Below are 26,127 nucleotides of genomic sequence, written 5' to 3' on the forward strand. Positions count from 1 at the left end.
TTGTAAGTAAGAGAAGCCCCATCCCTCAGTTCTGTAAGAATCAGAGCCCTAGTTGTTGAAATAATCGAGTGGCCTCCAAAAAGATTAACATCTTATAAGGAGAGAAGAATAATTTTCTGCTATCAGTTTTCTAAATTAATTGTGTAAGAAAAGAGAAGGAAGGGACTGTGGTTGACAGAACTGTGTAAGGTGGGGATAAGAAGGACAAGGGCCAGAAGGACCAAAGTAAACAGAATTCCAAGCCATAGTGCAGTGTGGAAGAGGTCTACCCTCTGAGTGCTAACTTCATCTGAAATCTTCTTCAATCAGGACGCTCACTTTCTGTGGCCACCTGTCGGCAGAAATATGAGGAAAATCTGCTCTATTAATGGAGAATTACATTTCATAGACACATACTTACATTTATCTAGGATGAATATTTTTATCATGTTTCCAGAATATGTAAGTAGATAAAAAAAATAGAAGACAAGTAATTGACTGGGACAGGAAGGAGAAGAGTGGAGAAATGCAACACAAACTCTAATGTTTCAGTCTCTTTCTTATGTAATGGTAATATTCCTGAATAGATGGTGATAGTGGTTGTACTGTTCTGACAATACTAACCATGTATCTTAGATGAGTGAACTCTGATCATAACTGTATTGTGTATCTTAAATCAGAGAATTGTTTGATGCATGATGATGGATCTCTATAGTGTAACTTCAACAAAAAATAAAATAAACAGAAAGCACCACTTCTTTTTGCCTAGATATCCTGCTATCACAGCTTAATTAGAAAGAGGGTCTTGGACTTTCTGATACCCTGGTTAAAATGTTTATTCAGCACTGCCTTTTGGCCAAGTGGAATAGAGTTCTGATAGTCATTGATCAAGGAGTCAAAAATCCTTAATCTCTTGTACTTCTAATCTGGTAGAAGACAATTGAGTATGTGGGGAATGTCATCACAGTTGGTAAGGTAAGTGGGTTGATTATTGGAGCTTATAGAAATGCAAATTTAGTACGCAGCGCAACTTATTGGAGGGCGCTGTTTGTTATAGACACGTAGATATTCATGACAACAGAACAGAAGAGCTAGCTACTTCCATGAGTTTGTTACAGTCAATGAGTGTAATTCACATATGAAATGCAAGTTGTGTGAGAAAGACCTTCAGAATCATGCTAAGAGATTTGTGTGAATACAGCAGTGACCCATTGGTGAGTTTTAGGGAAGGACGTGGGACTGATGATCTGATAGACACTTTGGAATTATCACTCTGGCAGTGGAATAGCCAAAGACATCTTAGAGACAGAGACTTCCTCTCGACAATTTTACAATACATAAAGCAGGAGTAAAAGATGCTTTGTTATAGAAAGTGATAGGTCCCCGGTCAATTAACAACTATCAAGTGATTAAAATTCAAGACTGCCAAGGGTGCAGCAATAAGTTCTGAACTTATTCCTCTTCTGTGAGTTAAATATCCACAAACTATCTCTTTTCCTTTCCCTTCATTCATTTCCTCTCTTTTGAACAATTTAGCTCTAAGGTCCTCCAGTTGGGCAGAGGCGGTAGAGTATGGATTCTGCCTTTTACAGAATGTTTTCTAGTGACAGGATTTGGGGCTAGTAAAGTTGTGTGGAAGATTGTGACATCCGTAGCTGCTTTCCTTTCCTTTCTTTTTTGGTCAGAGACTGAGGCTTGAACATAGTACCTGATGCTTTTACTCAGACTTCCAACGAGCTAGGCCTCCAGCCCCTCTGAGCTGGTTTTCTCCTGACTACTTCTATTGAACAGTAGGGATGGGGGTGAAGCCAAGAACCATTATTGAGAGTGTGTCCATTGCTCCTACCATTCTGTGAGTGCTGCTTTTTATTTGCCTTACACTCGTCTATCTGGTGCACAAACATTGCAAGCTCCTATGGCCCTCGAGCAAATGGCTGCTTCTTTGTGAGGAAATCCCTGGTCATGCACTCTGCTCTCAAAGACATTTTAGTAATATTGCTGGAGCCAATTTACAGTGAGTATGATATATCTTTTTTCCATCTTTTTGCTTTTATTAGATTTCTGCTTCCAAATTTGAAATGTATAAACATGTAAAACAGAATATAAGTCATGCTTTCTTATTTGATTTGATCATCTTTGTCTTTAGTTGAGGTACTTTAAATTAACTTCTTGTTTACTGGTGTTTTGGGATTGCTGAAATAAAAATCATTTTTTAAACGTTTTCTATTTATTAATTTTCTTCCTTTTGTATACTTTCTGTCTTCAGGCTAGATTTAACTGACCGTATGGATTTTATAGCACCTTGACTGCTTATTTTGTCTGCTTTCCATCCATCCATCCATCCATCCATCCATCCATCCATCCATCCATCCATCTATCCATCCACCCATTTATCTATACCACTTTTCTGTGTGTGAGTAATGTCTCCTGGCACCGTTTGTTTGTGTGACTTGTTTGTTCTGATGATCTTCTGGGAACTGTAAACAATTGTGGAAATATCTAGCATTGCATCCTCACATATTCTTTTGTTCCTCCCTCACCTTTCTTGAATAATCTCCCTCCCAGCGATTCTCACTGTCATGAAGAGCCTGTGCTTGCTTGTTTGTTAGCTCTTGTTCTAAGCATCACACATGACCCAGGGACCTGAGGTCAGGGCTCCGTGTCCTTTCACGGGTCATTTACAGAACCGTGTCTTCTACTCCACCCTGGCACATACTGGAACCTTACTTTGGGGCTTCTCTTTGCCACTGTGATCACAGGTGTGGACCGCCCCATCCCGTTTCCCTTCCAAGGAGGTGTACACAGTCCCGTGGAGTTTCTGCCCAGGTTGGCCGGACACCACGGTTCTGCCAATCTCAGCTTCTCATGTGACAGGGGACCCAAGTACGGATTGAAACGGGGCCTTGAACCTTGGTCGTCCCGATCTCAAACTTACGTGTGGATAGGATTGCCTGTGTGACCCACTCTCGTCCAACTGTTCACTCTTCTTTTTGGGTATTATCACCCTTTCAGCTTCAACAATCTGTTATTTGGTGCCATGGATAAGCTGGTAATCCCATCTCATACCGGGAAAACCCAAATGCCTCCTGTCTTGTCTCCAGTACTTTGACTTGGGCATCCCATATCTTCCCCTCCCTGCCTGGCCCTGGAGGACAGTCACCATCATGGTGTCTTTCTTTATTTAGTGTCTCACTTCTGTTGTCTTTCGCTGGGTGATTTTACCTTGCCTCGACCCATGTTTTTCTACTTCTTTGAACGCATTGTAATTGCTACGAGCTTACAACCACTGTCAATTTTATCGTGTTTGGGTGCTGGGAATTGTTTGATTCAAGTAAATACTCTTGAACTGTGAGCTGGGATTCAGTGAAGATATTCAATTCGGGAGAGATCTGTTTGAACCTTTTTGTTGTTATTGTTGTTATGGAGGAGGTTATAGCAATTTTTTTTATCAAGAGCCTTTTTTTTTTTTATCTTACTACTCGTATAATGCCCTTTCAAGGGCTTTATTCTTGTGTGATAACATTTTCTGTTCTTATAGAGGAGAATTGCTTTTTTTTTCCAGCACAGTTAGAACTATTTCCTTTGTGTACTTTTTGAGCTATGGTGAGTTCATTGCATGCTTACATAGATACTCTGGTGAAGCTTCTAGAAGATGCTCCATAAAGAATTCTGTTCTCATTCTCTCTCTCTCTCTCTCTCTCTCTCTCTCTCTCTCTCTCTCTCTCTCTCTCTCTCTCTCTCTCTCTCTCTCTCTCTCTCTCTCTCTCTCTCTCTCTCTCTCTCTCTCTCTCTCTCTCCCCCCCCTCTCCACCCTCACCTCTTGACCTATCCTTGGTGATATTGGTGATCTCTTCTGTCTTGATATTCTGTCCACCAACTCTGATCCCCTTGGCTGTCCTGTGTTCCTGGCTTGACCTCTTCTATTCAGGGGGTATGGTGAGGCTCCAGCCACTTTGCTGTCCTGGTGGCCTGGGAATTCCACCTGCAGTGGATTGGACAATTGTGATACTCTTCTCATTGGTCAGTACTCCCACATTTGTTGTCCTGCTCTGAGCGAGGTGTGCTGTTGGAAACTGTGGTTCCGCTACCTTGTTCTTTTAAGTAGAGGGGAACATGGGCTTTGAAGCTTCTTTTAGGTCAGAAGTTGAAGTATCCATGCCAATGATGGCACTGTGATTTTATTAACAGCTATCTATGACTTGGTCTTACCTCTCCCCCATCATGTTGCCTTTTACAATGTGTTGAAATCCCCTCTTGGTATATTTAATTTAATTTTTCTCATTCAGTGTGCTGTGAAAAGCTGTAAGTGTGTTGCTATTAAGGAGACATTTCACAAGTTTTACTTGAGGGATGTATGGCATCATAGTAATAATGAAGACAATAATGTTTTCTTTTTTTTGTATACCTGACTTTGAAAAGAATAAATGTGTTAATAGAGCCTGAAATCTGATTTACATCTTACTCAGTAGATATTTCTTTCCAAATCTGGAGAATTAATGTGTAGCATACCCATCATTTTCTAAATAATAGCTAACAATTTGTAACCTTCACCATTTGTCAGATACTGCTTATGAAATTTACCTATATGGACTATTTAGGTTTTTATTTCTTACTGAAAATATACAAGGTGCACTGTGTACTAGTCAAGGTTTTTCAGAGAAACAAGACAATAGTGCGTGTGTGTATGCACAAACACAGAAAGACCAACAACCCCCCATTATTATGGAGAATAGGTCCATGCAATTTTAGGTGGGAGAGTAGGTGAAATGGAAGTCTTCATCTAAGTTACAAGTCTTCAGAACTCAGAGCTAGGGGTGCAAAGTGTTTTGTTTTTTCCTAAAGAAACGCTGACACACTTGAAACCCTAGAGCTCTCAATATTTCAAAAAGGAAAAAAAATGCTGTTACCTTTTGAAGGTAATGAGGTAGAAGATGCTAGACATTTCTTTCATTGGAGGAAAAGTGAGCTTTTCTGTCCTGATTTTCAACATCTCAGATTAGGCTCATTTACACTGAGGAGAGTCATTTGTTTTATTTATTCCATTGATTAAACCATTAATCTCTTCCTAAAAAAATAGTCTCACAAAAATGCTCAGGGTAAATTCTGGTGTAATAGCTGTCTAACTGTTAACCCAGTCAATTGGAGTGAAAACATTCCCTATTCCAGAATTACAGTATTTTTAAAACATACGTATAAAACTGAGCTCAAATAAGGCATATATTTATATATATATATATATATATATATATATATATATATATATATATATATATATATGACTCAAAGACATATAAAAGAGTTTTTGTTAATCAGGAGCTGAACTCAGTTGATCTATCCTCAGAGTATATACTAACAATCCTGACTCTGTTTCAGCTTAGCTTTGAAGATGCTTTTATGGTAGGATGATGGTAGAGACTATAATGTTTTTAATTTCCTGGAGATTAATTTTGGTGACAAGTTTTAACAAATGTCTATTCAGTTTTGTTGCTAATCCTAAAAGAAGTATTGATTTCCTTTGCATGAGGCACAACTTCGTAAACAAAATGAAGTTCTAGTCACATACCTAACCATGCAATTTCATAACTTTTAGTCTAGATGAAGCCAGGATATCATTATCATACATGGATATTAGTATTGCAACAGATATTTTAGCAAAGGCTATGTGTTGTACACGTCTTATTCTTACTATATTGGAGCAATAATGATTTAATGAACAGTTTATTCTAATGTGTATTATATTGAGAAAAATTAAGTTCCAATATGCATGATTAAAAACGACCCTAGTTTAAATTAGATCAACAACATTCACTGGTAGAAAAATAGCATTTAGCAGTGGTAGAGCAAAGGGAAAATAATCTACCTAACTCCACTCTTCTTGGGTGAGATATACCTGGCAATAGAATTATGGATTAAATATAACATTGGAACATCTGGATTCTGTCTTTTGGATCACATGAGTATTGATCTCTTTCATTTTACCTGCAGATAAATGTCTAGAGATAATGTGTTTTCCTTAGGAAATTTAGCTTTTTTCAACGTTTCTTTTTAATAGGCACTACCATAGTTGATATGCTAACCTACCAATTTAGGAAAAATTGTGCTTAATACAATCGAAGTTCATTATTGCAGCTTATTTTATACTTTTTTCTGATATCTATTTTTACTGCAAATATTATGTGGCTTACTTTAAGTGTTTGGCTAATCATTAGATTGTTTGCTTCAACTTTTAGTGATGATACCTGTTTCATGTGTGCTAGCAAGATACCAGATTCAATATACATGAAATAGGTAACAGAAATAGATCATCCTGTGTCTCTCAGAAAACTCTTGTGCATCTTTGCATTATCTAGAAAATATTTAATTCACTTTAAACATATTTTCATAAATTATTTTTACTAATATCATCTGGAAATCAGCAATAGTAATTGAATCTAAATGTTGAGAAATACAGATATTATGACATGACATTAATTATTGATGAACATATAAAGTATGACCAATGCTGTTCAAGCATACTTATAGATAAGTATGGGGAAAATATACAATTATTAGTTTGACTATTTTGCAGCACATGGATTGCATTCTAGTACCAGGATTAAAATAAACACCAATAAAGTGCTCTGCTTTTAATCTATTCTGGTGTTCTCTGGCAAATACTCTCTTAGCTATTCCCTGCCTAAGATCACATATAAAACAATTCATTACCACTCAGTGCTTACTAGTATCATTTTCAGTTGGTTCTATCATTCTCCATTCCTCTCTATTCCATGTTCCTCCACCCCTCCTGTCCTCCACTTTCTACGATCCTCCATTCCTCCATCCCTTCACATTCTATAATCTTCCCTTCCTCCATCCCTAGTGTTCTATGACCCTCCTCATTCTATGGCCCTCCTCATTCTATGGCCCTCCTCATTCTATGCTCTCATCTCTGCATTCTGTGGCCCTCCATCTCTCCATCCCAGCCAAGGCACTGTTTGCAGCAAGCCTATCCTTTCATACTATAAATACATAGAAATGGAACTTGGCAGGAGGGACACTTTTGATCTGGATTTTGTTTAGTTCTGTTCAATCCAGGAAAAAGCATTTCCAAACTTCATCCATGTGTGGCATATATAAAACCATGGTCCCCAAGTTAAGAACGTCTGACCTAGGATGTTTCTTTTTCCTCTCCCTCTCCCTGTCTCTCTTTCTCTCATTATAGTTTTATTTTATTTTTTTGCATTTTTACACATTTGAGATAGCATCTCCCATGTAGCCCACACTGGCCTTAAACTAGAAATCCTTTTGCCTTAGTGTCGGGAACATTGGAATTACAGGTGTATATACTCTATGCCTAGTTTGGATTTTCCACTTCCTGATTATACAAATGTGTCCCTGTATGCTTCTAGTTTTTCACTACCACTACTTTCTTTTTACTATTTTACATGAGCAAGTCAACTATGTATTATAAAGTTGGCTTTGTATCAGGTGATTTTCCCCCCAGCTGTCGATTAACGTAAATGTGATGAGCATGATATTAAGATGGCTAGGCTAAATTCAATAAACTAGCTGTATGAAATTTACTTTCACTGTGAGAGAAGTTTAACTTAAGATGGAATTATCTACTATATTTGTTTGTTGTACATCTGGGTTGTTTTCACTGTTTGGTGGTCGTAAATAATACTGCTATGTACATACATGTGAAAGTAGCTTTTTTTGTTTTTGTTTGAGTCATGGGGTTTGAACTCAGGGCCTGGACACTGCACCTGAGCTTTTCTGCTCAGGCTACCACTTTGAACCACAGGTCCACTTCTGGGTTTTTTGGGTGGTTAATTGGTGTTAAGAGTCTCATGGACTTTTCTGCCCAGCTTGGCTTTGAACCACGATCCTCAGATCTCAGCCTCCTGAGTAGCTAGGACTACAGGTCTGAGCCATCAGTGCCAGGTTGTAAAAGGCTTTTATAAATATTTCACTCCCTTGGATATATGTACAATGTATATGTAACTTCATTAATGATCTTTGCTTTTGACAATGACAGTAGTGTTTATATTCTCACCATCAGCGTGTGAAAGACTCAGTTTTAATAATTCACCAGTTTGGTGTTGTGAGTTTTGCACATTTTAAGCTTTCTGAGAGATTTCTACTGGTTTCTTATCACACATAAATTTATGTTTCCATGAAGAGTAATGACAGCAGCTATCATATGATTCTTGCTCATTTTTTTTTCCTTCAGGTAAATTATCTAATAAAAGTATTTTTTTTCATTTCTACCATTCTGCCAGATTAAGGGAGTTCTTCACATATTTTCTGGATTTGTGGCCATTATTAGGATGACAGGTGTGCAAATACTGGGATGAATATTAAAACCTGAATATTCCTGGAAAACGCTGGTGGAGTTCTGCTGCGGCGGTGCGATCACCTCTGTGTTATTCCTGCAGCCGATTCAAATGCATCCTTCACCACGCTGTCTAGACTGTCCCCAGGAAGGCTGCTGCCTAACCCTTCCCTCCTTGCTTGTGAGGTTTTGATCTCCTCCTCTTGAATTTGGGACGGCTCTGACCTGCCCAATGTGTGGAAAATATTTACCTGGGAGTTGGTGTTTCATCTGTAAGCAAAAGGGCCGACATTTTGCTTTTGAACAAAAGCCACCTACAATTTAAGAATGTTAAATTCCTGGATACTTTCCTGCTGAAATTTGCCACTTGAAGAAGTCAAGCAAACAAAGCTGAAAGTAAGGGAGAATGTCAACAGCTCGGAAGATGTGATAGGGCTGTGACAGAGCAACATGGACTTTGAGAAGGGTTATAAACATCATGCTAATGAACTCATCAAATTTGTGATTTGAGGAGCCCTCGGGGATGCTAACGGCCTGTTGTGTTGATGCAGCTGTTCCATTCCTGTGAGTACAGATGAAGGAAAACAGGTGAAGTTTCACGGCTCCATCAGATAGGTAACGCAAATATTCTGTGGCTAATGACATTATTATGGGACTTTGGCATTTCCATTTGGACCACAGAAAGCTGGCTAAGGATACAAAGATTATGCATTCCTATGCAAAGATATCAATCAATAATACTCTCTTGGTGACCGATGGGTGTGACTGAGGGTTGTACTTGTTTTTGAAGTCACTAAAGGGGTAAAGCGCACTCAACTCTCTGGTCAAAGAGCACGTGTCAGTATGCACCATTAGCAGAAGACTATGCTGACAGTGCAGTTACATTTTTGATGTCCCTCACTATTTTTCCTTTTATTAAATTAGAGTTGAAAAGTGGTAGACTTTCAAGGACCACATGGGTGCGTGCAGCCAGCAACTAATGATCAGTGGGTTTCACTGAAATACTCATTACCTGATGTGGGAATGCATTAATACAATGTCCTGCTTTGCAGGTAGTCCGGTGTTGCTGATGGATAATCTCCCCTGTGAACAGGAATCTGGGATAAAAGCACCATTTGTCAACTTCATCACACCTTACATTATCTTCATTCTTCCTCTCTACATTTTATTAGACAAACACAAACATACTTCATAGCTCTCAACAATAGTCTCCGCATTGTTAAATGAAGGAGCAAAAGGCTCCTTGGTACCGTACTCAGACTAAGTCACGATCCAATAACATTAGCCATATTCCGTTCCTGGCCAAGGCTCTTGTCATTTACATACTAATGTCAGCAAAAGGAGAGCAAAAAGAGACAACTTAGAAATTCAGATTCATCTTAGCATGGCGCGATAACGTGTTTGGTTAAGAATTATTGCACATAGAGATAAGTGTCTTCCCCTGAGGCTACCACAAAGTATATTTAGTTCAAATAAACTCTTGAAAGAGAAATACGGCCCACTTTGCTTCACTCTTCTACTTTCATATTCTTTTCTCTTCCTGATTTTCCCTTCTTGAGCCTTTAAATATATTGTTGTTTTTACAGAAGTTTTTGTATAGTTTATATTTTTTTCTTTCCATAGAAACAGTTGACATGTTTAATGGGTTATCTCTACAATTTGTTAGATGTACTTAAATGATACAATTGAACTTTCCTGCAGCTAATTCTTTTGTTTTTTAATATTTTTTGTCAGTTGCAGGGCTCAAACTCAGGGCCTGGGTGCTGTCCCTGAGCCTCTTTTCTGAGACCCTTTGTGCTCAAGGCTAGCACTCTACCGCTTGGGTTACAGCACCACTTGCAGATTGTGAGTGGCTTCCAACAGCAATCCTCAGATCTCAGGCTCCTGAACCGTTCAGATGACAGGCGTGAGCCCCCTGAGTTCTTTGGATTTTAGGCGTGAGCCACCCAGGTTCTCTTTGCAGCTAACCCTTATAAGCATTTCATTTCTTTCCACTTATGATAAGACCATATTTTGTACACAGGCAATACTTCTATAGACCACAAAATGTAAAGGAACATATTGTTGATAACCTTCTGATAGGTTTATATAATATTATAAATGATATTTTATTATGATGACTAAATTAGAGAAGAATAACATTAGTACTAAAATTCGAAATGGTGTATTTGTAAAGCTATGTGAGCAGGTTTTCATGATATTTGATTGCATGTTTAATTCAAACTTATATTTGTCTACTAAAAGGGTACTTCAACAAATTACAAATATCAGATGTATGGAAGATTTGAGAACATTAGACAAAACTAGAAGCTAATCTATAAAAGTTATAGTTAATATTAATGGAAAAGCACTATGCACAATACAGCAACAATTAATCACATTCACAATATGCCTAGACCCTGAAGTATACATGATAAGAATCTATTCACATATTTTCTTTCCAGACCTTTCATGGGGACACATTAAACACCTAGCAAAGCAAGTCTAATAACAATACTTTGGATTTATTAAAATTCTCATTGAAATTCAGTGACTTTTCACAAACGGATATATGCTAAAGAAAAGATGGTATTTCGATGTTATTTGTAAAATAATGGAAAAATAAATAGATTCTAATTTTAACATTGATAGCTAAGAAACTCTGGATATTTTAATTTCAGGGAGAAGAAAACGTGTTATTATTAAGGATATGTGAAACTCTAGTTATATAAGTTTATTGTTTTACCTTATATAACAATAATACTTTGGCTGACACTGAAAAATATAATACTAATAAAAAGTTATAATATCTTATTAATATATGATAGCAATATGTTGGACACTGCACACAACATAATATAAGCATGCTTTCAGGGGAAGGAATTTTTATTCTAAGTGAAAATAGTTGTAGTTTAGTTTGCAATATGCTGTCCTAAATCTTTATATAATTCCACTCATTGTATATATAAGAATCCAAAGCTCAGATACTGGTTTACCTTGAGTGGTGGTGCATCAGGGTGGCCAATAGAAGGTGTACAAGATGATACTGGAGGGGTTCATTATAATTACATAGAGAAAATGGTTCCACAGACAGTGGTAAGCAATAAGAAAAGACAAAACAGTGCATACGTTTATTTGGTGTTAATCAAATTAAAAGACACTAATGCTTTCACAGAAAATGCTCTTTGTGGAACAAGGAAGTCATGAACTATATTTTCAAATATATGATGTATACACATACAGCCTATATACATATATATTCTATCTATGTCATATATACAATATATCTTATATACAATAAATACACAATCCACATGTATTACACTTGATAGAGGAATTTTAATAGAGACAGAAGAAACGTAGGAATGCATAGAGAACCTAAGCAGATAGATTTATGCCATAATTTTTAATGATACCCTTTTGAGCAACCACAAGCATCTCCTCGATAAGGAGTGGCATTTTATTTCAGATACATGAGGAAGTTTCACTGAGTTGTTTCTAGCAAAGGTTTCTCAGTCCCTGGAGAGAGGCCCCCTCATGTCTGACTCTGACATCAATAACTGTAGTGACATCTCACTGTAATTATCTCCCTGTGGCCAGAGGATACCTCCTGTACCCACAGGGCAGTGTGGAGAGATGCAAACAATGCCAGGCTTTCCGGCACTCCTCGCTGCCCCAGACCTGGCCTGACAGCAGATGTGTGGCACCGATATATAGAATGAAAGCATTATTTGTTTATTTGTACTATCTGTTTACAGTGTTGGGGTTAAAAAATCAGGATTGCGTGTTTGGCTTCAAACCCCTATGCCACTGCTATTTTTGAAATAGTGTCTCAACTTTGCCCTGAGCACATGGGTTGGGCCATCATCGTTCTTTTTTATGCTTTCCACCATAGCTGGAATGCAGGTGAGTGCCGCTGTGCCTGGCTACCACTGAGAGGGAGCCTGCAGAACTCTCTGTGCTGGCCTGGAACTGTAATCATCCTGATCTCAGCTTTCTGAGTAGCGCTGTGGTGTCAGACATGACTCATTGCACAAGGGTTCTGCACAGCCTGGCCTCAAAGTAACTCTTCTCCCAATCTTAGCATCCAGAGTAGGTTAGATGGTAGGCATGAATATCCACAGCTGCCTTTTTAAAAAAATTAAAATGAAATTATAGCATAGGCAACATCCCATCGGTAGTCTACGGTCTTTCCCAGGGCAGGGCTGCCTCTACCTCCACAGGTTCACAACTTGCTTATTTGCTCCAGGTGCTTACATGGCTGTTGTTACCCAGGACCCAGCATCCATATTTATGGCAGAGGACAGAAGGTAGAACATCTTTTCTCCTTGTGACTATCTTTTCATTAAGGAGGGAAAAAAATCCTGCCAATTTCCCTTTGTCTACCACTTTTTTGTGAGGTCTCACAGCCTTCTCTGCAGTGCTATTTATGGAAATAAATGCCATGCTGGGCATAGCAGAGCTGTGCCTGAGAAAGGACTCTTGCAGGAAGCTGAGGATCTCTTCTGCTGCAGGAAGGCATGGAACCTTATCAGGTAAGCGACACCCTCCTTTTGCCGTGAGCATTGGACAGCCACACACAGTGAGAACACCTTTCCTCATGAGAAATGATAGTCTCTTCTTTCATGAGATCCTCGCAGGGTTTCATTTGACAGACGTGTTAGCAGAGTGCCCGTGACAAACAAACCTTGCGGTTTATGCTAGCTGTTCTCACAGTTGCCAGCATTCATTATGGTCCGGTGGCATTGCCTTCCTCTAGGTCTCCAACACTAGAATATCTCTCTTTCCTTAACAAAAGGATGCAATCCCTCTTTTCCCTGACATATCCCTGTATTTCACCTAGAACCTTTCTCTTTTAGTTTCACAGAAACTTGTGTAAATGTAGCTTTTACCACATTTTTTAGCCGTTCCCAATCCAGGGCAACTTGTGCAAAATATCCTCTGTCAATTTGCTTTGTCCGGTCTTCTTCCATAAGGGCTATACAACAGAATGTCCAGGAAAGGCCCTCTGTCTCCAGCACGCCCTTTGACATGACTAGTTAGGCCAGGTAGACTGGGGGTGAACTGCACACATGCAGATGCCTTACAAAACCTTGGCCTTCTCAAGGACCCTGGATAGCTTGGTTTATGCCCTGGATGTGTCCATCCCCTTGGAGATGCAAGGTTTCACATCCAGGGGTTTTCACTGCTAAGAACACATGTAGATGTATGATACTCTATTGCCAATTGATGCTCCAGTGCAGATTAATTTATTTGCAACTCTATTGTCTATCCCAGATGTCAGAATAGTTGTGCTTTTGTTTTTAATTGATGAGGGAGTGGTTCCCTTCATCATGCCAGCTTCCCTCCACCTTCCTTTCCTTCTGAGATTCACTGTCGCTCACAGAGTCAGAGTTCCTGCAGCCTGTCCTGGGTAGAACCTTCCACAGCTGAGCCGCACAGCCACAGGACTGGCTCTGTGCAAAGGAAATCATGCCACTTGGGTCTTTTTTTTTATTAGAAATTAGAAAAAAATGAGAAAAAGTCATCACAGGTTTTCCTCTGAAATATTTTTTTTTAAACTTCGTTTTGGTTGATGACTCTCCAATTCATTCCATTTTACTTTGAATAATGGGATTCAAAGATGCTCCTGGTTCTAAAATGAGCCACATCTGAGGCTGTCTGCCACGGGGAAGAAACATGAAAAGGTATCCACAACTTTTGAAATGGAAAACAGAAAAAGAAAGGGGGAAAAATCTGGGCAGATCAAAATGCATTTCATGTTCCAAATTTTCCAAAGACACAGGCCTCCAGAAACTACTTTTCATGAGTTCCATTCAAGTTCCCACTGGCCAGTGTAAGAAATCAGATTCAAATCTGCCTGTGCCACTTGCAGCTTTCAAAAACCAAAGTGCGAAGTGTTGCTGTTTTCTAAATAAAGACTGGCATTGCAAGCAGCCTGGTGTTGGCACCCATTCCACGGTGTTGCATTTCATCCAATAGTAACTGAGAGCTTGGTCTGGTTGCTTGGATTTCTGAACACCGTCGAATGACCAAATGACCAGTCATCCAAAAAGCAAAATAAAATGAGCTGTTGAGATTCTGATATTGTATGACTGTGATGATTATTTTATAATGAGCCAGTGTACCCAGATCTATAACAAAACAGTATTCTGGATCTTGATGTTTGTGTGCTTGTTTGTTTTTGGTTGAGGTGAAGGTTTACATTGGCGCATTCAGAGTGGGGCAGATTGATCTCAGATGGTGGGTGGGCCTCATCCAATTAGGTGAAGGTCTGAGTAGAAACAATGCCTGTTCTCTCTTGATCAGGAGAGTTGAGCAGCAGAGCTTTTCTCATTCAAGACTCTAGCGCAGCTGTCTTGACTGGTGCCCAGAAGCTTTTGGGCTTGACCTGCAGGTTTTGGATTTACTAGCCTCCGTTGTTACATTTTAGCTAATTCCTTAAAATCAACCTATTTTTGTTATTTGCATTCTTAAACGATTGGTTATAAATCTCAGGAAGTCCTTGACTTTGGCCCGTGGAAGCAGAACCTGTGGCAATGTTGGCAGGCAATATGGGAGGCAGTTTTCCTCCCCTCCTCATGTGAAATCGGAACTTAGCCTCATTCACATCCTCAGAAACTGGAACCAAAACAAGGTACATTCTAGTTCCATGGAGTTGCTATGCATCATAAATATGCATATTACAGACTTAAGTTAATAAAGCTTGCTGGTAGGTGATGTGACAATATGTACCCAAAAGACCTAACCAAAACCTATTTAGTACATTTAATTTTTGAATTAAAGAAAAATGGGGATTTTTATGTTTTTCATTCTAATACTATGCATTGAGATGAGACACAAAAATGTAATGATTGTCTGTACTCTGTAGTATTGGAAAATATATGGGTTGATTCATCATTGCCCTTTGCTTTGATAAAGATCAAACTCTATCAATTAACTGACAAGACACATTTTGAAGCACCGTGAGCAATCATAGGCATATAGACCTGAGAATGGTGTTGTTTTTCAAATCTTAGTAGCTTCTTCACACTAAGATTTAAACCAGAATTTCTTTGGAGGGTAAACATTAGATATACTTAAGATTTTTTAGGCATGCAAATAGTAATGAGTTACCAGCAATGTTGGGGAAATCTTGAGTTGGAAGAAATCCTGGTACAACAATCTGTTCAAGAAAGTGAAATGTCTTCCCATTTGGGATTCCACTTCAATTCAATTCCCCTGAAAGCACTTCTGTGTTTTCCCTTGAATGAGCAAACACCACAGGGAAGACCTGGAGATACAGAAATGATCCTGGTGACTGGTTAAGAACTTTAAACTTACCATGGTTAAACTTATAGATATTCAGTATATTCAGATATTCAGACAGATATTCACTAATTAACCATCCAAAGAAGGATAGAAATTTGGTTTTGATTTGGAGATGTGGAGGAGGCAGATGCATGGGAAGGTTACAGCCCTGTGAGAGATTGCAAATGAGCCCAAAGGGTGAGAAAAGGAGGCCTGCTGGCCTGGGAAGCACAGAAGCCTGAGCTAGGAAGAGGGGCGGAGATCAGGGAGTTCTGAACAGGTGCAGGGCAGCTGGGTCCTGTGAGGCCAGACAAGGTGCCAGGAGACGGGGCTGGAAGCCCACCCTCCTCCACCAGCAGAGCCCCAAACCAGTGTCAGAACCCTGCAAACCATTCAGATTCTACCCATAGCCAGTTTCCAGTTGCAAAATAAAGATAAACATAAACTGAGGGCTGGGAAGGTGGCTCAGTGGTAGAGTGTTTGCCTAGCTTGCATGAAGCCCTGGGTTCAATTCCTCAGCAACACATCAACAGAAAAAGCTGGAAGTGGTTCTGAGTCTCAAGGGTAGAGCACTAGCCTTGAGCTGAAGAGCTGAGGGACAGCGCCCAGGCCCAGAGTTCAGGCCCCACGACCGAACTCCCCCCCCAAAACAATAATTTTTTTCTTTTTTTTTAACTGTATTTTTTTGTCTTTTCTTTTTTGGTACTGGGGATCGAACCCAGGACGTTGCACTTGCTACACAAGCGCTTTTTGCCACTGAGCTACATCCCAGCCCCAATAATTTTTTTCTTGATTAAAACTTGCAGTGTTTTCTCCTTTTCTCTTAAAAGTTGTACAATTCTACTTTCATTTTAATAGTATGTGTTGCCTGAAGTATGGCATTCATGTTGAATTTTTTTACTTATTTTACTGCTTTGTAGCTGGAGATAATTTCTTTTTCTAGGAAAAATTTGAAAAATATACCTATTTTCCACTGAGTTTTTTTTCCAGTTTAATAAATCTTTTCCATATTTGTGAGAGGGTATTTGTCCTTTGAGTTGTGTCTTTCTTCTTCACTGGGCTGATGATAACAGCTTCAAGGAAGTCTCCATATTGGGTTAGGTGAGCCTCAGGTTAATTAATTAATTTTTAAAAATAGTTGTGGTAGGAGTGATAGTACAGAGGGGTCTCAGTTGCATGAATCAGGTAAGGAGTATAATCCTCTTTGAAACATGTCTCTCCTTCCTTCACTCTCTCCCAGTTTTCCCCTCCTGTACCCATCATAAGATGTACGGTTCATTTTCCACATAGTGTCTAGTGAGTGCCACTGTTGTACTTGATCACCTTTGTTCCACCTTTCCTGTCCTCCCCTAACCTCCCAAATACAATCTAACAAACAAGACAAAAGGATAAGAAAACCCCCAGCAACAACAGCAGCTAAAAACACTCTCATTTCCTTTTCTTGGAGTTCAAGGTTAACTCTTTTCTTGAAAATTATTTTGGTTATTATGACACCCTGTCTGCCCATATACAATTTAGTAACCGTATTCAACAGCTACAAAAACTTTCTTGCTGGAACTATGTGTGTAACATAATCTATCACCCTGAGCCAGGTTCATGCAGTTTCCGTGTTGAATGTTATAACTCATGAACACCACCTGTCTGTCTAATTACTTAGCCCCTCTTTGATTTATTGTGTCAGGATTTTGTAAGCTTTCCAACCTACAGATCCAAATATATGCTTGGTGGAAGTTATTCAATTATTCTGATATAGTAGGAGTGTTTATAAATTATACTACTTTTAAAATTAGGGTTGTAAGGAAAGTTTTCTTTTTCCCTGTAAAAAATATCGTCACGAAATTGCACAGAGGAGTTGACATTTAAGAAAGCATTTTATGAATACAATCATCTTTTTTTCTTTTCTTATTGTAAAGGTGATTTACAGAGGGGTTACAGTTATATAGGTCAAGTAATGCATACATTTGTTTTTGAGCAGTTCCACCTTTTCCCTCATTTTCTCTCAGGTTTTCCCCTCCTGGTCCTCCTTTCCCCAAAGGTGTGTAGCTCATTTCCAACATAGTGACACATCTTGATAACGTCATCCTTTTCAACATTCCCATCCCATCCTTCCCCACCCATCCCTTCCCTCTCTCTTCTTAATTTTGAAGGACATACAATAGATTCTACACTGGATTCTCCCCCTATTCTCCTCGTCATCAGTCTACCCCAATTTCCCTTGACTCCACCTCACCCCTTTCAAGTACTGGCTTTCTGGTGTTTTAATTTGCTGAACTTTGCCTTTTTAAGCAAATACACTATTTGAGTTCTCCCTCGAATCTACTGTATTTCAGTGAACACATTTGTATACACTGGCAGACCATTTCTTATACAGAGAGAGATGATGGATTTTTGTGAGCTGGAATTGTAGACAAACTTTGCTAACCTACCTTGCTAGTTTGAGGATTCTTTATACAAATGCCTTAGAATATTTTAACTGGACAATTATGCCTTCTTTGAAGACAACATTTTGGAATCTTATTTGTAAGTGATATGGTTTTTTTTCATTGCTTACTGTGTTAGCTAAGACCTCTCACCTGTCTGCTGGAGGAATGAGAGGCTGATCTCACCCCGCTGGGGCTCGGCTGAGGACTTCAGCCAGCCTCCCCACGCTCCTTATTAATCTGAAAAGTTTCTCTTCTATTTTTGAGAGGTATTATCATTAAAAGATATTGAACCTTCTCAAATATTACTCTTCTAAGTCAATTCATCCTATCATGTTGGTTTTTTTTTTTTTTACTGTTAATGAGATAGGTTAAGTTGATTAAAATTTGAATTTAAAATAAGCCTCCACTTCTGATACAAGTCCCAAGTAACTGTGATATATTATTTTCTTAAAGATGCATGGATTGTATGGGTTGCTTCCATGAATTTTCTTTCCATGTTTATGAAGGATATTAGCATGAAATTTTCTCTTGTTCCTTTCCTTGCTTGTTGTTTTCCTCTTCATCATTTTATTTTCTCTTTTCATTTTTCCTGTATTGTCCTCCTCTCTCTCTCTCTCTCTCTCTCTCTCTCTCTCTCTCTCTCTCTCTCTCTCTCTCTCTCTCTCTCTCTCTCTCTCTCGTTTACTTTAAGCATCATTATATGATAGTTTTACTTCTCACCTTAAAGGGCAAAGGAATGCTCAGATTGACCCTCACATACTTGTGCAGTCTTCCTATAATCTGCTGGAGACCTGAGTACAATAAATAGGCAAACGCAAGACAAATTGTGTTCTTGAATTGTGAAATCCATCTTTTACACCCAGACACGCACTGGCCTTACTGATACCCAAACTTGCTTAGGGCATATGATGAGACCTCTCAGATTTCAATCACAAGGGCCAATTCCTAAAATAAATCTATATGTCTCCCTATAAACTATTGATTCTGTATTTTTTTAGAACACTGACTAATGCATAGAATAGCACCAGCTTCATAAAGTGAATTAGGAAACACTGTGTATTCTGTTGCCTGGAAGTGGTAGTTTAGAATGGCTGATACTATAAAATATTAATTAGGACATTCTAAAAAAGACATGGATTCTAGAGGTTTTGGAAGATTTTAAACTACAAGCTCAATCTCAACAATACTCCTAACACTCTTCAAGTTTGGGGGTGGGGTTGTGGCTCTACAAATTGTCCACACTTGGTGCTTGAAATTAATTATAATATATTTTCATTCAACTTAAATATTTCTTAAATCTCTAATGCAGTCCTTGCCTTTGCTAATAATATTTATGTTTTAAATTCTAATTATAGGATGTTGGGAACTCAGGAGTCTCATTTCTCATACTTTTTGGACCTGCTTGCTTGGTGGTCTCTCTATCACTTGAACCCTGCCTCCAGCTTGGCTTTTTGCTTGTCCTTTGGAGATGGAGTCCTGAGAACTCCTCTGCTTGGTCTGGATTTAAAATATGATATTTCAGAACTATGTGAGGATTACAGATTTGAGCCACTGGTGCCTTTCTGCTCTCTAGTTTTTTTTTTTAATTGTGAAAATATTGTACAGAGGGGTTACAATTACATAGGCAAGATAGTGAGTACATTTCTTATCAAGCATTGTAGCCTCCTCCTTTGTTTCCCCTTCCCATCCCTTCCCATCTCCCCCCCACCCATTCCTCCCCCCCCCCAAGTTGTAAAGTTAGTTTTCGACATGACAACTTGTACTTCTCATTGTTGCAACAGGTCCACCTGTATCCTTATTTAAACGACTTGTTTTTACCCTTCCCCTCCACAAATTTTACTGACATCCAATACAGTGAAACCAGGGGTTATACTGTGGGGGAGGGACATACAAAGCAACAAAGAAATAATCTTATAATTGCGTTAGAAACAAATGCATGAAAGAAAAAAAAAACATTTAAATACATATCTTAGGGTTCATTTTTCTAACATCACATTATCTGACCTTTTCTGCTTGACTCATACATATACTAGATATTGCAAATAAGGGAAATCATGGGACCTATGTTTCTTTGGGCTTGGCTTACTTCACTTAATATAATTTTTTCCAAGTCTTTCCATTTCCTAACAAATGGGGCAATGTCATTCTTTCTGATGGAGGCATAGAATTCCATTGTGTATATATACCACATTTTCTTGATCCATTCATCTACTGAGGGGCATCTGGGTTGGTTCCAGATCTTAGCTATGGAAAATAATGCTGCAATAAACATAGTCGTGCTGGTAGCTTTAGTGTGGTCTTGTTTGTAAGCATTTGGGTAAATGCCCAAAAGTGGGATTGCTGGGTCATAGGGGAGCTCTATGTGGAGTCTTTTGAGGAACCTCCATACTACTTTCCAAAGTGGTTGAACAAGTTTACACTCCCACCAACAAGTAAGTTTCCCTTCTGTCCACATCCCCTCCAGCATCTGTTGTTATTAGAGTTCTTGATTTGCTCTCTAGTTTTCTAAGAAGTGTTTGTACTAAACATTATTTATTCCTTAAATTATACTTTTAGAAATTGAATTTTCTGTTTGTTTTACCACATTTTCACTTTATTTCAGTGCTATAGTTTATAGTTGCCTTCCATTCATTTGGTTGGTATGATATTTCCTCTTATTTTCTGCAGGTGGAAGCGTAAAACACTGACTTGAAATCTGTCTCATTATCTAGCACAAATATTTTCCTTGCTATATTTTTATATAACTTCACCTATGTCAACATCATTTAAAAATTTTTATTTTATTATTTTTATCATTCTAGAAATCAAACACAGAGCCTCAAACACATTAGGCAAGTACTCTTTCCAGTGAAACACTACCATCCATAGCATGGAAGAAAATGTGTAAATATATCCAGCCTATAAACTTTGTAAAACTTAATTACTACCTGAAGGACATAGCTATCTGAATGGAGTTTCTAGCATGCCACCTACTTTTTGTGTTTCTAATTTGTCTACACCCTATCATCAAAGTATTGTATCTTTATTGCCTTTCTGTTCTCTATTTGGACAGTAGATCAGAAATATGATTTATAGACATTGAATGAAGTTCACAGAACACAGCATTCTTTGCTTGGCTTTGTTGATAGCATTTACCATATGGACACAAGGCTAGATGAAGATTACTGTCTATTTCATTTCCGAGCAATCTCTCTGACATGCTATCCGGCTAGACGAGGACCAACTCATTCGTCACATATATCCCATAGACAAGATGTCAGATATGAATGGAAGTGGCCACAAGAGCTAGAATTAGCTTGAGACTGAACTTGGATGAGTATGTAATTATCCCAGAAAACTCCTCTGGCATTGTACAGGCATCAGAATCGTGAGCGGTTTAAGATGTGTAAAACATTTCTTTTTTTTTTTTTAATTTTATTTTATTTTATTTGAGAACATACTGTACAGAGGAGCTACAATTACATGGGCAGGATAATGCATACATTTCTTACCAAGCATTGCAGCCTCCTCCTGTGTTTACCCTTCACCTCCCTTCCCAGCCTCCCCCCTCCCCCCCACCCCATTATACCCCCCTCCCCCCCACCCAATTATACCCCCCTCCCCCCCCCACACCGACATTGTAAAGCTGGTTTTGACATGACATTTTGTACTTCTCATTGTTGCAACAGGTCCACCTGAATCCTTAAACGACTTGTTTGTCCCCATCTCCTCCACATGTTATACTGACATCAAATATAGTGAAAGCGGGGGTTACACTGTGGGGTTAGGAAAATGAACCCTTAAAAATGTGTAAAACATTTCTAAATTTAGTTTAAAGAATTGAAATCATTGGAGGTATTTTCTCAGATAGACCCTTTCTTTATGTCAGATTCCCAGATTTTCCCAATTGGAGTCTTACATTTGTGGTGACAAATTCGTAGCGTTAGGATGTGTAGTGTCTTCTCATTTCAGTTGTCAGGATGAACCTCAGGGCCGTGCTCTGGGCTTCCCTCGGTTTGCCCTTGGATTGCCCTTGGAAGCGGTGGGAACACCATCAGAGGAGCATCCCTCTCCTTTTCTGTACTGCTTTGCAGTTCCTGTATTTTACTCTCATTTTCTTTCTGGAGAGCAGCAGTGAGGTTTACTGAGATGAACCTACTCTATTATTTTGTATCCATTTCCTGCTCTATTAAAATTGTGATGAGACTCACCCGTCAAGATATACATTTACACGGACATGCTCTTCTCAACTCACTGTCGGTAAAGTGTGCCCCCTGGGGCTTCCAGTTTGTGCTGGGAGACCAGAGTCCTTCCTTTCTCCAGTGAGGTCTTTTCTGACTCTGTTAAGGTAGCCACTACTGCAGTTTTGGATTTCTAGAACTAAACATGGAGGTACAGACTGGGGTACCACATTTTATTCAGAACTTATAAGAAGAAAGAGAAGAACAATTAGAAAAGGCAGCATGTGGAAGTTCTATGCCTGTCCCACCAGCCCCTCATTCCCCTGGGCAGCTCTGAGACGGCGGCCTAGAATCACAGTGACGTGCGTCCATCGCTGCCCCTCAGACTGCAGGTGTGGCTGCCCGGGATGAGTGTAGCTTTGGGTGGCAACTTTGCCCTTGGTGCTAGACAGAAAGCAAGCAGACACGGTAGCATGGCTTGTCTGCTAACCACCGTCTCCATGGGTGGAAAGCAAATCCTGGCTTCCTTTTCTATCTTTGGTGTTCTGTTTTGTGCCTGTCCTCATTGTAGTAGTGTTTATTTCTTTGGAAGAAATCAATATCCTTAGTTATCATGATTTTCTTTGCATGTTGTTGATTCCTCAATAGTATCATTTTAATCTATAATTGATCATTTAAATCTATATTTTGTATTATTTTAATCTATCATTAACTATTTGAATCTACAGTTTATGACTTGTGACAAGCTATAACCTTTCCGATTTGTGGTCACTTAAAATGTTGTCACGTAAATTGGACCTAGGGAAGGGATAGTAGGAGAAAAGCAAAGGAGCGGGTAACAATGTTAGCGAGAAATGTACTCATTACCTTACTCATGTATCTGTAACTTCTCTGTACAGCATCTTTACAATAAAATAAAAATTTTAAAACATGTCATTTCTACTTCAAACCAATGTAAAGCTCTGCATTACTAGTTTTTGCAAAATATTCTTCTGATTTGCATGTTTTCCTTTTCAGATGTTTCCTATATATTTAAGTAAAATTAAAGATAATTTTAAAATTAATTATAATTATAAATTGTGAATTATATTTATAAGTTAGTTGTACATATAAAATGAAAAATTAAAGCACCATTTTTGCCTGCTATTATTATAATAAAGCATTTTATACTTATTGTATGATTTATAATATTTATAATTATTTTATTCTTACTCTCTGGCAATTACTCTGGAGTTGTTTTCCTTTGAAGAAAAGAAAAACCTCTGTATGTTCCTTTGATGAAATAGCATAGCAGTGACCCAGTCTTCCTTCTCTGGAGTCTCTGTATACAGAGCTACATAAAGACAATTTCTCTGGCTGTACATTTCCAGGCTGGCAATTGTTCATTTCCAGAACTTTAGTGATATTAAAATATTGGGCTTTGGCCTTTGCTACCAAAGAATGTGATATAAACTATACTTTAGATGATTTTTTCTCTGCATTTTAAAAAGCACTTTTCTCTATTTTTGGCATTCCATGATTTGTTTGTAAGTGGTTTTGTTTTTTTTTAAATATCGCTCTTACTTTGAGTCAGTTATTCTCACTGATCTGTAAGTTTCTGTGTTGTTTTTGTATCTTCAAGCTTGTCTCTCCTTCAATGTTTGTCTAGTCATACAAAGCTGCTTGACATTATTTTGTGCATCCTAATTTGACTTAGTTGTCTTTAACAATTCTAACATATTCTATAGACTTTCTTAAGATCTATTTTTCAGTTTATTTATTGCTAAATTACAGCTGTGAAAAAAACCATTAAAAATTCAAGCTTGATTTTCCTTACAATTTCATTACTAGTATTCACGTCCTCTCATCAATCTACTTTAAAATCTCTTTATTCCAAAAGATGTTTATTTCTTCCATATATATAAGCATTTCTATTGGATGTCATAGTATTTCTACAGTATGAAAATTGGTTGCTTTTCTTGTTGGCTTTTATATGTTAGACTTGTTTTTCATAAGTTTCATAGTGATAAATTAGAAATGCATGTTAATTTTTGCTTTAATTTCTGGAAATCCTGGAGGCAGACGTGAGCAAGGTTTCTAAACAGCACAGATTTATCAGTGTTCATACCCTAATGAGGGACTATTGCTCTCGTCGGAGACATACACACCCTGGAAGCCTTTATTTATGCCACAGCCAATGTGCAGCTCAAAGGGCATTCTTGCAAGTTCCGTCCTTCTGGTCCTAGCAGTTACCATGCACCTGGACTCCCCATTTTCTCTCTGTGCATGTCACAATGTCAACACATCACTCTTCTTTTACCTTCGCTCTTTGCCATAATCTACGGGTCCACAGATTTTCTGTCATCTTTTCTATGAAAGCTGTCAATCTCAACAATAAAGCTGTGTGATTTCCACCATTGAAGCCGCGGCGACTGCTGAAGTGTGGCTGATCATCGTTGTCAACAAGCCTGTTTTCATATGAGCTCATATGCAGCTTTCTAAGGAATCTTCAGTTCGCTTAAAACAGTTGCCATTCTTTCTTTGTTTCCCTCCTTCCTCATCTACCTCTCTCTTTCTCAATACAAACCCTAGTTTGTATTTGTATTGAGATGGATGAGCTCTCAGCTCAGGATTTTTTTGCTCCAGGCTGGTGTTCTACCACTTGAATCACACCTCCACCCTGATTTTTTGCTGGTTAAAGTCCAGGTTGACTTCAAACCAGAATCCTGTGGTCTAATCCTGCTAGGTAGAAAGGAGTTTCAGGGCCTGGCTAATTGTCTGTTTCTTGACATAGGATTCGGTTTCTTTGAAGACCATGGTCCCTTGGATACTTTACCAGAGCTCTGAATATTTTCCACCCATTCTATTCCTCTGCATATTGTAATGCTGATGGTGTTTAACTGCATACACTGTAGACATCTGACTTCCTTGTAGATGAGCACATCTGTCTTGACAATTGGAAGGTGCCATTCACGTTCTAGAGGGTTCTCTAGGACTGACTTCTCTGAGTTTTAGTATCTCATTGGGCATTAAAACTTTAGCACTCACTTTATTGATCTGGGAAGCTTTGCAAATACAATAGGGCTTAAACTTCAATTGTTTGCCCTGACTCAATAGACTACATCAACTTGTCTCCACTCCCTGCCAAAATTCACGCTTAAATTAAAATCTCTGATGGCCCTTCCTTATCTCTTCTGGCTAAACCCTACCTCTAAAGCAATTGTTAAGCCTTGCAGTTTCACTCACAAATATTTATACGACATTTGACATTTCCACTTTCTTCTACTACACTGATTGTAAACATAACTGCATCTGCCATACAGTCTGTTGACGTAACCTATACTTGTTTTAATCTCACGTAATGACGACAGGCAAACTCTGTGATGTGAAACATTGAAATGCACACGTCATTCCACCTCCAGACACTTACATGGAGATTTCTTTAGGTTTAGTTCAGAGTTGTAAGCAGAGCTGAGGCCCTGGACCAACTTGTCTCTTAGATACTCAAGCTCCTTTCAGGTTGGGCTTTGGTGGCCGCGTGTTTTTGCAGGTTCACTAAACACTCATTTCCTCGGACTTCTTTTTTCTGTACTGTCTGATGCAGCTCAGGCTCCTTCCATCTGGATTAGCCTTGCTTCGCCCTGCCTCTTCCTTAGACTAGTTATGGTGGTAAGTTGCTGGGTGTTACTGGGGGGGGCTGGACAGGGGGCATTCTGTAAACAACTTGGATGTTGAACAGCATCTTGGGCCTCTGACCACTAGATGTCAGTAGCTCCTCCCCCTGCCATCCCCCGTGTGGCCAAGGGAGTCAGTGGAGACAGATCCCCTTGCTGTGTCTTTAACCACAGTGTACATGCTAGCATGATTTACATTTTTGTCACCAACCATAGTCTCGCTTGCATGTGTGTTTGGCTGCACGGTAGATGGCCGTCATTTCCATAATGGCTTGTGCCATGTTGTGTTTCATGTCTGTGAGATTCTGAGCAGTCTTTTCACATAAAGA

Source organism: Dipodomys merriami, unplaced genomic scaffold (assembly GCF_024711535.1).
Source record: "Dipodomys merriami isolate MVZ:Mamm:240054 unplaced genomic scaffold, mDipMer1.0.p SCAF_2, whole genome shotgun sequence".
Lineage (NCBI taxonomy): Eukaryota > Metazoa > Chordata > Mammalia > Rodentia > Heteromyidae > Dipodomys > Dipodomys merriami.